Source organism: Marmota marmota, unplaced genomic scaffold, assembly GCF_001458135.2.
Source record: "Marmota marmota marmota unplaced genomic scaffold, marMar, whole genome shotgun sequence".
NCBI classification, from domain to species: Eukaryota; Metazoa; Chordata; class Mammalia; order Rodentia; family Sciuridae; genus Marmota; species Marmota marmota.
Genome location: NW_026000249.1, coordinates 12970976 through 12983057, shown reverse-complemented (window position 1 = coordinate 12983057; position 12082 = coordinate 12970976). Strand labels below are relative to the sequence as shown.

Sequence of the window (12082 nt, the reverse complement as noted above, 5' to 3'; positions counted from 1 at the left end):
GGTAATTTAATGAGACCCTGTCTTAAAATAAAATCTTAAAAAGCTAGGGATTTAGCCAAGTAATAGAATCTTGCCTAGCATGTGTGAGGCCCTAGTTTCAATCCATAGTACTGAAGACAAAAAAAGAAAGAAAAAATAATTTGAAAAAAAAAAATGGATTCAAAGAGAATATACCGTGCTCCCCCAAAAGACANCTTTCTTTTCCAGAAGTGTGCCTTGAATTTTTTCTCTTCCTTCACTACTTTTTTCTCCAGATTATCTCACTGGACTGTCCAATTTACCACCCATGTTATTGGGTCCTCAATATTAACATTCAGTAATGACTGTCTTCAGAACTCCAAACTCATCAGTCTCCTCATGCATGGTTCATAAGTATTTCAAATTTGGCATGACTAGTACTTAATTCAGAATTGTAACTTTACCTTTATTTGAAAAATATTTCTCTTTTATTATCTTCAATTTTGTGGATGATATGACAAAATTATTCAAATAAACAACCACCAAAAATCTAGGAGTTACTCTTGTTCCTTGCTATTACTTACTTCCCATATTGAATAGACCAAGTATTTCTAGCTCCACACTTTAAATACATTTTCAGAAGTCAAATAATGTTCTGTTTCCCTACTATCACCCTAAAGTCAAGCCACCATTATCTCTCACCTATATCACTTGAATTACCTGCTTAATGATACCTTTTCTTTTTCCTTACCTACTTTCTCCAATAAACAATGTGGCTTGGGCTTTTCAAGTCCCATGCTTAACAACCACTAAAGACTTCCTTTATAACTTGCGTTTGGATCATGATTGATTCTCTGATCTCACGGTCCATTGTTTTTTCCCATTATCTTCAACTATATTCGCACTAAGGGAACACTGATTCATTTCCCAAGGTAAAACTCACGTGTTTATTCTTCCCTAGGAATTCACATTCTCTTCCTCTATATCTTCTTAGGCCTGGCCCCTTCCAGCCATTCAAATCTTTAACCAAATATCATTTCTTCAGGGAAGCCTTTCTCCCCCCCGGGTATTAAAAGCACTCAGTCATATAACCATGATTTTATATATCACTCTGTCTTATCACTCTGCAAAATTCTTATTATTGGCTCATAACTAATAGTACTTTACTAATTGCTAATCATCTCCTTTCAGTGGGATATAATCTTCTGCAAAATGCATCCCAATATGTGTTATTTATTACTATGGCCCCAAAGCCCCTGAACAGAGCTTGTCACAAAGTAGGTGATCGATATATTTTATGAAATGAGAATTTTAAAAAGGTAGTTTTGGCAGATGATATATGGACCATGGTGAAAAAATTACCCTAAGAAATAACTTTTTCTATGCTTCCTTGTTTAGTAGATAAAAGGAGTAAGGAAATTTAGAGAGATTTCTTCTGATGCTCCTATGTTAAAAAAGAAAAAAATTATAGCAAAAAAGAAAAAAAGCTTGAGTTGAGTAAGAATGATCTGAAATACACTGTGAAGAAGAGGAAAAATGCAAGGTTAAATATATGTTGAAGAATCTAAAGAACTGTAAGGTCCAATCAAATTTGATGATCATAAACCAAAAGTGTTATCATTGTAAATAGCTGTGTGACAGCTTTCAGGAGTGGAGGAGTACAGGTGAGAGAGACATAGGCAAACACAACCTGGAATTTTACATGTCAATTCCATAAAATCCAATATTGAAAGACTACAGATTCTGATATAAAATCAATAATATAAAAGACCCTGAAAATTAGCTTGATTAAAAGAAAACCCCAAATCCTTGGGGGTTAGGGAAAGTTATTATAGAATAAAAATGCAAGAATTGTAGAATGTAATAAGGGTAAAAAATAGATGCATTGTAGTGATAACATTTAAGTAGGAAGGAAATGAACAAGGAAGGGGAAAAGAAAAGGAGAATGGAAGCAAGGCAAGGAAGGAGGAGGGAGTAGGCAGGGTAGGCCATGAGTTGAAAATCCCAACTCAGGATTTGAGTCATGGAGCATTTTCAGCAATAGCCAGATTCTGGCCTTGGGGATGCCAAACTGAAGCAAAACGAAGATGATGCCTTTTAGAATTCAGGGAGGTCAATCTACCGAGAGGCTAAGGTGTTAGGAATGCAATCCATGTGATCACTGACTTTTCCCCCTCTACCACATCCCCACAGAAACTTGAAAATTAGGCATATGGAACATAAAAACTTTTTTAAATATATAGATAAAGGAATTAATGAACAGATGAGTATAATAGAATGTGAGTGTTAAGTAAGATTGTGAAAAAATATCCAAGACTTGTATGAATGAGAGGTGATAAATTAGGAAAAAGATAATAGCAATGAAGAAAAACAGAAGATGATATAGCTGGATTGCAGAAGGCTTTATTCAGTTTGAACTGAACCTGCTTTTCTGTACAGATCTCAAGGTAATACATAAATATTCACCTTTTCTTTTGTTTTTTTAAAATTTGTTTTTAAGGTAGCAGGGATTGAACCCAGAGGCACTTAACCACAGAGCCAATATCCTCAGCCCTTTTTATTTTGAGACAGGGTTTCACTAAGTTGCCTAGGGCCTTGCTAAATTGCTGAAGCTGACCTCAAACTTGCCATCCTCCTGCTTCAGCCTCCAGAGTCACTGGGATTACAGGTGTACATCACCATACCCAGCCCAGTGAAGTCTTAAGATTAATTAAGATTAATTTTTACACTCGTAGTTTGTAAAAGAATGAGTCTCTCCCATCCCCCCCCCCTTTTTTTTGAACTGTGGGTTGAACCCAGGTGTATTTAACCACTCAGCTACATCCCTATTCCCTTTTATTTTTATTTATGTTTGTTTTGGTATCAGATTGAACCCAGGGGCGCTCAGCTACTGAGCTACATCTCCAGACCTTTTATTTTGAAACCGGATCTTGCTGTTGCTTGGGGGCCTCATTGAGTTGCTGAGGCTGGCTTTGAACTTGTGATCCTTCTGCCTCAGCCTCCTGAGTCACTGGACACACACTCAGCCAAATGAAATCCCAAGATTAATTTTTACATTGGTGGTTTCTAAAGGAATGAGGCCTTCTTGAGCCTTTTTTAAGCTAGCTCTCGAGTAGGAAGTTCTATATTAGTATCAAGTGTACTCTGGCAATCCCTTTTAAAAAATAAACACAGTTTTATTTTCATTTCTCTGACATTTTCTTTGGATACTTTCTTTCCTATTTAAAAAAAATTCATTAACAAGTCCACACCAGATTTTTATATGGGAAAGGAAATAAAATATCAGGAAAACTATCCACAGCCCTAGAAAGAAATGTGCAAAGTGAGACTAAATCAGTCTCAATTCCTAGTGCTGGCTGTGGTGTGACCGCAGACTATGACACACCAAAGCCAGAGGGGATCCCCCAGGAGCCTCTAAGCCTCACTGTAGTGCCTGCAGCTGTGCACGCACATCAAGGCTAAAGTGAGGGCCTCTTGCAAGCAGCTTTCTCTGACTGCTGGGAGAATTCAGCCAGTGCTGGCAGGATTGTGGTTGGAACACAAATTAAACAGGCCAGCATTATGTGGTGATTAATGCTACTCAGATTTCTATGCGAGTCTGCTGGGAGTGGGGTGGTAAAGATTTCTAATTAGCTCAAGATTGGTGTGCATTTTTTTCTTTCCAGTCTTTTCTACCTTTGTCCTCTTCAGAGTCTATGAGAACTTAAAATGTTGTCCTATTTGTTTACCCTGAAGGCATAATTTTCCTGACAGCTGTTTGTTCTCGGTAGAAGGCAATAAAATTTATGTTGAATGGCTTGTTAAACATTTACAAGTTTGAAATGAAAAATATCAGAAAGCCCTAAGAATCGATATATGTAGGTTTCAGAAATTATTTGATAAGGAAGTACCTTTGGGGTTTGGTGACATATCCCCGCCCCCAGTGCCTTGTTGGGTTTCATAGATTTTATGGCTTTTTTATTTTGTTAATGAGAACAAAGATTCAAATTCCCCTGGCACAGGAATATTTGGAGGCCCTGGGCAGAGTACATTTTCTTCATAGAATATCAAGTAATTTAAAAGTGTATGTATGTGTGTGTGTATATATATATACACACATACATAATCTATAATCTAGTAAAAGAGATAAAGTGTACAACCAAAATACAAGGCAAAACATGATAAAGTGCCAGAGGAAAGGCTCTTTGAAGGGAGTTAGGGGACACTTCATGAGGGGGGGACTTTTGTTTGTTTCTTGGCTTGTTTGGAAGTTGGTTTTCAAGTCAAGTTTAATTATAGTCTCAATGAAGTATTTTCTAATTTATAATTGTTTATTACTCTAATGATATAACAGATATACATCCCTTGGGTTATATGCAAAGAAGCTTGTGGACATTATGTTTAAAACAGGGCCCTAAAATTTTAAATATTATGAATGATGTTTCAGTTCTTAATTGTATTATTTCCCATGTGATCATAGTACTCTCAAGTACCCAAAAACAAGTCTGGCATTATGCTGCTCAGCCACTTCCCTTCTAACTGATTCTAAATGTTTGACCTATGTCTTCTACCAGTAGTTTTGATGAGAATGTCTTTCAGTCTTTCGTTTCAGTCATTGGTCATTTAAGAGATTTCATTTGCTTCAGCTAAAATGGCTTCTGTTCAAACTGTGAAGCAAAAATAGGGGTGTCCAGAAATACTGTCATTGTATGGTCTAAGGTTTGTTTTTTTTTATGTTTTCTATTAAAGAATATATAACATGTATACAGGTTAAAATTCAATAATGTAATGACCACACATATGAAAACCATCTATCTACCTTTGAAAATAGGAAATTGCCAATGCCTTCCCAGTCTTCCATGGGGCCCCTCTGTCTTCCCAGGGGCAACAACTATCTGGAATTTTGTAATTTCATTTCCTTGTTTCTCTTTAAACTTTTCTTTTTGTTTAACCACATATGTATATATTCTAAAACACCATGGTTTAGCTTGCTTGTCTTTTGCCTTTATAATATAAATGTACCAAATATGTGTTTGTGTATGCATATATATGTGTGTGTGTGTGTGTGTGTGTGTGTGTGTGTGTGTGTGTGTGTGGGGTTTATCTCAAAGGAGCCTTTCTGTATTTATTTGCCTTAACATTCCCTTAACATTATGTTTATGGACTATATATGGCACTAGTTTGTTCATTTCTCACTACTGTAACTTACATAGGGTACTGTACACACATAAGGTATTTCTGGGAAAATACCCCATGTTGATGGCTAGTTGGGTGACTTTCAACATAATGTTTTTACAACATACAGCTGTGAGCATTTCTGTACCTACTTTATGATCTGTGAGTTTTTCTAGTCCAGTATTTCTGATTGCTACTTCCTAGGATGTGCTCATCTTCAGTTTTTCTACATGATGCCAAATGGTTGTTTCCACTTTTTGCCAGTCTGGTGACTTTAAAATAGTTTTTCATTGTGGATGTGTGTGTGTGTGCACATATGGTATTACTTTATTCCCCATTTTTTATTTTGAAAAAGTTTCAAAACTAGGTCAGTTACAGGACTAGTTCAATGAATATGCTGCTCATTTAGATTCACAAATTAGCATTTGTTACATTTGCATAGTGCTCTCATACACGTACTATGTATTCTTTTTTGGAACCATTTGAAAGTTAGTTGTAGATATCATTGTATTTTCCACCTATGTCTAATTCAGCATGTACTTCCAAACAACATGAAGAGTTACTTATATAATCACAATACCATTATCATACTCAAGAAAGTTAACATTTTGTTGTTGATATATATATATTATCTAATATATAGCTTATATTCAAATTTCCCTTGTTGCCTTGTTACTGTCTAGGGTTCTTGGGCTTGTTGTCTCCATTCAGCAAAGAATTAAAGAACAGGATACAGAGATAGCAAGTGACAGCAACAGACTTCTCTGAAGAGAAGGGGCCCCAGAGCTTGGGGCCCATAAGAAAAGTTTTGGATTGTTCTTTTTATGGTCTCTCTAATTCTTCTTTTTTAAAAAAATCTTCTCTCCTGTCCATGCTCTTCTCTCTATTGTTCATTGGTGTTCTACATGTCCACTTGTGTATTTTAGTATGTCTATTGGATCGTCCCCTACTTGTGTCCATGAGCACTTTTCACCAACCAGGATGTTGACCTCATTGGAGGACCTTCTTCTTGTTTCTTTGGTTTACACCTGCCCCTGACTTCCTCATTCGCCATTTTGTCCTGGCTGCCTATATCCTTCTACATATCCCTCAGCCCCAATAATGGGCTTTCCTAAGCTTTTAAATTTGGGGTAACTAAGTGAATTATTAAAAGGTAGACATCCTTGTAAGCCATTGTCTAAGGCAATAAAAAAAGGAACTTTGCCAGCCCCCCACAATTCCTCCATGTAGCTCATTTCAGGAAGACCTTTCCTTTCCTCCAAAAATCACTGCTCTCCTGACTTTTATTGTAATAGCTTTGTCTTTGTTTAGGACTTTCTTACTTAAGTACCCATCCCTGTCACTTTAGTCTTGCCCATTAGTTTTTACTTCTATGCCTTTTAATTAACTTCTTTTCTTTTGAGGTCTTCAGCTAAAGGTTTTCCTCCTTTTTTAAAATTTTCATTACAGTTTAATTATTAAAAGAATCTGGTACCCTGGTGCAGTGACTCAAGCTTATAATCCTAGTGACTTGGGAGGCTGAAGCAGGAGGATCAAAAGTTTAATGCCAGCCTCAGCAACTTAGCGAGACTTTGTCTGAAAATAAAAAAAAATAAAATAAAAAGGGCTGTGGGTATAGCTCAGTGGCAGCATGCCCCTGGTTGAAACTCTAGTACTGCAAAAAACCAAAACAAAAATTTAAAAAAACATAGCATGTTTGGGGCTGGGGTTGTGGCTCAGTGGTAGAGCACTTGCCTTGAATGTCTGAGGCACTGGGTTCGATTCTCAGCACCATATATAAATAAAAGTTTGTCAACAACTAAAATGAATAAAATAAATCAAATTTTAAAAAAACATAGCACGTTTAGCCTATAGAGTTTTTAGCAGTTTGGGTTTTGCTGATTATACACTTAAGGTGCAGTTAACATGTTCTCTATATTTCCTGAAAATGGGCAGCTGCATCATGAGGCTGCTTGAGCTGGTTCATTTCTGATCCTTTGGCAAGGCTGTAGGTTTATGTAGGCACATAAGTCTTGTTTTTGGTTTGCCTTTTTGATAACCCAGTACCAAGACTCATTGAATCATGGGGGTTGGAAAATGGTGATGTTCTACTCTATCATTTCATTTTCACATATTAGCTGTAATATTTTGATAAGGAACCCCTTCCTTCCATCTACTGTTTATTTGCCCAGTTCATATTTTATATAGGAAAATAGGATAAATACTTGATTTTTTCTCTTATAAATAATCCAAATTCAAAATAGTGAATCACTTTCCTCTCATCCTCAGAAGGTCACCAATTAGTTTTTTAAGTATCATTATGAATTTGTAGATTTAGAAATATTTGATGATTTCAAATGCTTTGAAATTCTTATCTTTATTAAACTTCAAATTGTCCCATTTTGTAGTGGTAGTTGGCTCTGAGTCCTTTTGAACATGACTCAAATTGTCTGGGATAGTTTCCTCACTACCTGGCATGTCAGAATGTTCCTAATATTTCTCATTGTGGTTTTCATTTACATGTTCTTGGTTACTAATGAAATTGAATATTTTTCCACATATTTATTAGTTTCTTCTTGAAATGCCTGTTTATGTCTTTTGGCCATTATTTTGTATGGGTTGTTTATCCCTTTCTTATTGACTTATAAGGAATTCTTTATTTTTTCCTAGATATCAATATTTTTGACTACATATTTACAGAGGTTTCCTAAATTTGGGGTTTGTCTTTTCAGTTTTCTTCTGATGATAATCAAAAGTTGTTTTATTGATCTTCTGTATTGTGGTTTCACTCTTTTACTCTAGGAGCTTAAAATAAGCATGGATATAATACTTATTGATTGTCCATTGCTAATCTGAAAACTTTTCAGAATAGTCTAGCCTAAGATCTGAGTATCAGAGTTGGAGGCTAGTTGTAGGTGTCAGTCCTTAGTATCACAGATGGCTCTTTTGGAGTTGTTTTATAATGAGCTAAAAACAATGCCATGTCTCAGTAAATGTCATACTTTAGTTCGTCACTAGGCTTTTAAACAATGCAACAAATTACTTTCAAAGAATTCCGGAATGACTGTTAAAGGCCAAGAATAACTAATTATTTAAAGGGCAGGAAAACACATACAGATACATAAACCTGTTCCCAGCATGAAAACTGAGCAGAATTTCTAAAGCTGAGCTTTTAATAGTTTTATTCAGTCCTTTGCTAGCTCAGCAGGAAAATGAAAGGGAAGCAACAACCACCACCCTGAGTAAACATGCCCTGCTTTCTCTTCCTCTATTCTAAATTCCTCAGTTCTCTCAACACACTGGACAGTTTAGCTAAAAGAAAGGTATGTGATCTTAAAATATTTGTATTTGAAATAAACCAGTAATAGGAGGACAAATACTGCATGATTCCACTATTGTGAGGTATCTAAAATTGTAAGCTCATAGAAACAGATAATAGAAAGATATTTACCAGGGCCTGGGGGAGGGAGAAATGGGGAGTTGCTAATCAATGGGTACAATGTTTCAGTCAAACAAAATGAATAAGTTCTAGAGATGTGCTATACAACACTGTGCCTTTAGAGGACAATCCTGTATCATACATTTAAAAGTATATTAAGGGCTGGGGATGAAGCTCAGCAGTAGAGTGCTTGCCCAGCATACATGAGGCCCTGGGTTCAATCTCTAGCACTGCAAAAGAAAAAAAAAAATCTGCTAAGAGGGTAGATTTCATGTTAAATGTTCTTACCACTATAAATTTTTTTTAAAAGTTAGGACAAATGGTAGGTTCTCCATAAAGCCAAATTTGTTCTGAATTTGTACCTTTCTTATAAATCTAAATTCTAATAAATAAAAGTACTAGGCCATGATTTTTATATATTTTTTTAAAATATCCTTAGTAAAATAAAAAGCTAGAAAATGTGAGGGGTGGAGGGTAATCATCTCTTGAGTAAAGTATATGCTTTTGGTACCAGAGAAGATTAGCTGGCAGAATGTAACATGGCCTGGTGGCTAAGAGGGTAGACTTGAGCAAAAGTACCAGACTCCCTCTAGGCCTCTACGTCATCCTAGCCTTGAAACCTTGGGAAATTACTTTAGCCCTCTGAGAAATAGGGATAGTGTCTCCTGTGCTGTTTTGAGGATTAAAGGAGCTTATCCAGATGAGGAGCATATAAAATGAATGGACTTTAGCACTTGATATCCATTAATCACCACTTATATACACTGCATAATTTTGCATTTGTCCGAGAAGATAGTCTGTTGGGAGAAACTGGAATCATATGGCTTATACACCTCAGTCAAGAAGCCTTATATAATTATTTTTGTTTCCTATTGCTTCTGAATAAATGGCTATAAATTTTCAGCCTGAATGTAATACAAATTTATCACCTCAGCTCTGTAGGTCAGAAGTCCAATAATAAATCAAGGTGTCAGCAGGGTCGCATTCCTTTCTGGAGGCCCTAGAGGAGAATTTCCTGCTCATTTATGTTGTTGACAGAATTCAGTTCCTTGCAGCTATAAAATCAAGGTCTGTTTTGCAGGCTGGCAGCCGAGGCTCTCCCAGCTTTTAGAAGCATTGCCTCACAGCCTTCTTCCATTTTTGAGGCTAGCAACAGCAGACCAAGTCCTTTTCAAGCCCCTTCTCTCTGACTCCTTCTTGTGCCTCCTTTGTTAGACCCTACTAACTCTTAAGATTTGAGTGGGCCCACCCAGAGGATTCAAGATAATCTCCCCATTTTTAAGGGCAACTGACTAGCAACCTTAATTCTAAAGCAGCTTCAATTTCCCTTTGTCATGTAAGGTAGTGTGGTCTCAGGTTCTAGAATTAGAGGACACAGACATCTTGCAGAAGTATTGTTCTGCTTACTACATTCCAGTGAACTAGAATTGCTATGTGGTAGATACTTGACCTGGGTACAATGCTTTTTGCTCAGGCAGAGTCTATTAATATCCCCATTCTATGAGTGAAGAAACTGCATTTCAGAGGAATTGTTATTGATGAAAATAACTCAACTGGTGGATGAGGGACTAAAATATTTCAGTAGGCTGCTATATTTCAAAGATTTGCCTTGCAAACCCTCTTCATATGGCAGTGTATACTAATTAGAAATCAATATTTTGATTTTTTAAAAAAAGGTTCAGTTTTGTTAACAGAAATTGTTATTCATGTTCATGGATGTAGTAAGAAGATAAATTTAAAAACCAAAACCAGAGGGGCTGGGGTGTGGCTCAGTAATAGAGTACTTGCCTGGCACATGTGAGGCCCTGGGTTCAATCCCCAGCACCACATAAAAATAAATAAAATAAAGGTATTGTATCCAACTACAACTAAAAAATAATTTTTAAAAACCAAAACCAAGTATGTATTAAAATTATATTATATGGAAAATGAATTATAAAATATTTTAAAACAATTTCTGTCTGAAAATGAAAAAAAAAAGATTTGTGGCTTGTGCTAAATCACAAACTGCCGTTTGAAGTCAGAATGTTATTTTCTGTGAGGTCATTGGCAGTCTCTGCCAGGAGAGGTCTGATTTGTAATAGGGTAGGTGGATGGGCTCAATCTGTTTTTAGTAGATATTTGACTCTCATGTTTTATTGTTCTATAAGTAATACATTAACCAAACAAGAAAATTTTCCTAGCAGCAGAGTTGTTTTCCTTAATCAGAAGAATGTTCTGTGTGCTTATTTTCTTATTGTCTAAAAGATTAAAACACTTTAAATTTAGCATATTATTTTTGGAGATTGAGATACTGGGAATAGATAGTAGAATATCAAAGAATATCATTAGACGTATTGGCAAGCATTATGTTAATTGAGACCTAAATATATTTAACTGAATATAGAATCACATTGTTTTCATGTCAGACCCAGTTGTTAGCCATGGTTCTCTTCCTCACCTTCATAAGCCTCTTTTTATGTCTTCTTCATGAATCACACACCCATACTTTTAAAATATTCATCAGATCTCCAGGTTCTACCCTGCTCCATTTGTTTATTCACCAAAGATTTTAATACTCTATGCTAGGAGGCCCCAGGGATAGTATGTCCTCATGAAGCTTATAGATTAATGGAGGATTCAAACATGAAGGAAGTAATTTTACAAATCAAGAAGGACATGGGTGCTATGAAAGTGAATAAAAGGGTCTCAGTTGAAAGGCAGGTCATGAAGAAATCCTTGACCCAAAGGACAAATTGCATTTATCCAGGCAAAAATTGAGATTGACCACTCCAATGTATCCAAGGGATACATTGTACAAAAGTCATGTCCAGGAAGGAGGTTGGCAAGTTTGAACAATGGCAAAAAGGCCTTGGGCTGTGGTGTGGTGTGTGTGTACGCGTGTGTGTTCACGTGTGTGCACACGTAGGGGCTAGGGTTGGGAGTGGCTCTGGAGAAGGAAGAGAGAGGACAAGAAAGCAAAGAGGTGCTGGGTCCTGTAGAGCTCTGTTCAGAGCATTAAGTAAATCTGAGTATTATATGTTGAACCATCAAGCAGTGCATATGGCCTTGTTCCCCAGAATTCCATCATCAATTGAATATGGTGTATAGATAAGGTGATAATATAATTTATCATCCAAAGTAGGATACTATTGAGATTGAAAGGGGACACTGTTAATCATGCTGCAACAGTGGATATAAAGCAATACTTATAGACCAGTTCTCAATCACTCCAGGAAGCCACAAAGTTGCTTAGAAACTATACCCTGAAATTACAGGGTCAGTTAGGTGTTCCTGCTTTCTTATGCACCCCCACCCCAGCTTCACCATGAATACCTCTGAAAGAAGGCCCCCAGGAGAACTGTGCAAAGTCCAGACCAAAGGGGCACAGCCCCATTGCATGCTCAGCAGCAGCCTAGAGATTTTCAGACTGCCAGCTCGTGGAAGGAAGCTTGACTATTGTCAAGTAGGTTTTATTCACAAGATTTCAGAATTAAAGTTTTAAAAACATATAGGAAAGAAATTAAGGCCTTAAACATTTAGCATATTAACTTTTCCCACTAGAAACTTTCC

General features: G+C 36.5%; 1 protein-coding gene across 5 annotated transcripts in view; it reads left to right on the top strand.

The window, feature by feature from the left end:
- Apoo (apolipoprotein O) overlaps positions 1–12082 on the top strand; it is a 67890-nt gene that overhangs the window by 37915 nt on the left and 17893 nt on the right. The gene's annotated exons all lie outside the window — the stretch shown is intronic.